This window comes from Silurus meridionalis, chromosome 23, assembly GCF_014805685.1.
Source record: "Silurus meridionalis isolate SWU-2019-XX chromosome 23, ASM1480568v1, whole genome shotgun sequence".
Classification (NCBI taxonomy): Eukaryota; Metazoa; Chordata; class Actinopteri; order Siluriformes; family Siluridae; genus Silurus; species Silurus meridionalis.
In genome coordinates, this window is record NC_060906.1 from 6,454,152 (window position 1) to 6,456,614 (window position 2,463).

The 2,463-nt window shown below is 36.6% G+C and overlaps 1 long non-coding RNA gene across 1 annotated transcript; it reads right to left on the minus strand.

The window, feature by feature from the left end:
- Positions 1-368: 368 nt before the first annotated feature.
- On the minus strand, positions 369-1,949 carry LOC124377400. The gene is made up of 4 exons (XR_006924096.1): positions 1,577-1,949; positions 933-1,249; positions 720-756; positions 369-609 (listed from the first exon to the last, which is right to left on the minus strand). It is a non-coding gene; the product is annotated as an uncharacterized LOC124377400 (long non-coding RNA).
- Between the last annotated feature and the right edge of the window lie 514 nt (positions 1,950-2,463).

Below are 2,463 nucleotides of genomic sequence, written 5' to 3' on the forward strand. Positions count from 1 at the left end.
TAATGTATACCAAGTGTATCACCAAGGCCATATCCCAAACTGTAGGAGATTCCAGCTCTGTCCTTGAAAACAACTCAAAATTATTGTGATGTTTTACAAATGACAAAATTAAGGTGAGTTAACCTGTGCATTTTATTGAAATTGAAACAGAAAAATTTTGAGAATAAAAATTATTCATTTATACTTTATACTACCTCTATAGCAGTTTTACAGCATATAGAAACTATAGAACTCTGACTGAATCAGATTTCAGATAACAGTTACATATTACGGAAATTAAGAACATTACGAACATATTATTAAAACAAAATAGCACCATGTGGCAGCATCCCTTATATAAACATAAACAAAACTGTAGGGGAAAAAACTTTAGCCACTCCAAAAACTGGGGCAAGGAATTTTAAGGCAAGGCATACACAACAAACAATGAGAGCCTTCTTTTTAGCCTCAAGTTTTATAAACTTGGCATTAAGCCATAACCTTATTAACAAAAGTCTTTGTTTAGCTTGAGAAGCAGTTGATTTTCAAAGTTCTTGGAATCCATACATGCTCTTTTTGGTGTAAAAATCAGTCCTGCAGTACTGAACATTCGCTCGCAGGCAGCTGAGGCTGGAAGCGGAGTGTTAAGACTCAATGACAAGTGGCAGACTGCAGAGAAAAACTTTAGTATTCATTTATGATTTAGTAAAAACTTAGAGGTTTTACTTTTATGCACTTACATTTGTTGTTACAGGTGGCTTTTAATATAGTCAAGACCTATGGAGAATACAAAACCAATAAGGATTTTTTTAATGCCAAGATGGTTAGTTAAAATCATTTTGCCCACTCCTGCATGAAAAACATATGCTCACTATGTTTTTGGGGTTTTTTTTGCCAAAATGTCTTTTGTTATCTTCAGCAGTAAAGCATAAAGTAAACTGTTCAAAGCTTACCAAGTTTCAGGACACATTCATCGCTTGTCCAGCACGTCGTAAATTTGGGGAGTAGAATCGCAGCAGTGATTAGCTCTGGATCAACAAGCATCTGTCCAAAACGTTTTTCGATTCCTGCTAGAAGAGCATCAACCAAAGGCGCACAGAACCTGGAGGAAATGCGAATGTGCTGAAGCTTTGTATTTAGAGGTGTTACTGTAGGTACCAACCACCCCATTTGCACATTGGTCTCTCCCTGAAGAACACTGAGTGCTTTTGCAAATGGGCTCATTGTCTTTGCATATTCTTCCAGAAATGCAAGCTCAGCAGAAGTGAATCTGTCAAAAAATGAATAAATAAAAAGAATGTCATGCTTTGTTGCAAGTTAAAACAAATATATTGTTTTGTAATGTTAATGAGTGGTACTATATCATTTATACTGTGTGTGAGTAATAAATTAAAGTTTACTTCATATAATTAAAAAAACTCATACACAGTAGAAATATTGTTTTATAGTATTATTTTACATTATTCCTTATTTTAGAAATGTATTTATTGTAAGTCTGTTTAAATCTTTTCCATAACTGTCAAAGATCCATTCATAAATAATGTATTAATCATACTACAACCAATAGGCTAAGTTCTGAAAATTACGTGGTACTTACATGGGAATTTTTAATGCACTGCAGACAGCTGTAATGGCTCTTTCTCCTTGTTCCCTCACAATTCTCACAATCCTCTCCACAGCTAGAAAAAGGGAATTCCACCTAGTGTCATTTGGCCTCAACAGCTGAAGTTTGCAGTTTTCTTTGATTATCTCAGCAGCTGTGGTGGATCTTGCACTTTTATGCCACAGACTTAAACACTTTGCAAATGCTGAGCGGGACAGATGTTTGTAAGCTGAATTGAAATTGGCTTCCAAGACATCAACTGTAGACCCCAGATTCAGGAGGTGGCAGGCACAGCGATGGTGTTTAGGCAATTGATATTCCAGGCCATCATCTTGGTCCAACATTGTTCCAGCTTCAACAAACTCAACACCCTCATTGTTTTTCTCCTCTTCATAGTCGTCATCATCATCATCATCATCATCACCACTCTCTCTTTTTCTTGACTTTGCCTGGCCCCTTCCACAGTTTCTAGATTATTATTTTCTTCAAGCTCACCATAGATTCTAATTGCTTTTAGAAAATTGGAGCCATTGTCAGTTGTTGTGTAAACAATCTTGTCACAGATGTTAAACTTAGTGTGAATTTCATACATGGCACCTGCAAGTGCAGAAAAATAATGTGTGCCTTTTAGTTGTTTACATGCTAGGGCAGCATAACATCTCTGTAGAGTTTCTGGATCTATCCAGTGTGCTGTGACACCTATTAAGCTGTCGGTGTGCTGTCCAGCAGTCAGTGGTGGTTGCAATGAACTCAATTTCACTCATGGCTGCTTTCAGGTTGTTCTTCATTTCATGTGTTGCCTTTTGAACTTTGTTTTTTACAGTGCCTTGAGACATTACTCCAACACTTGGTTGTAAGAGATGCACAAGGGATTTAAAACC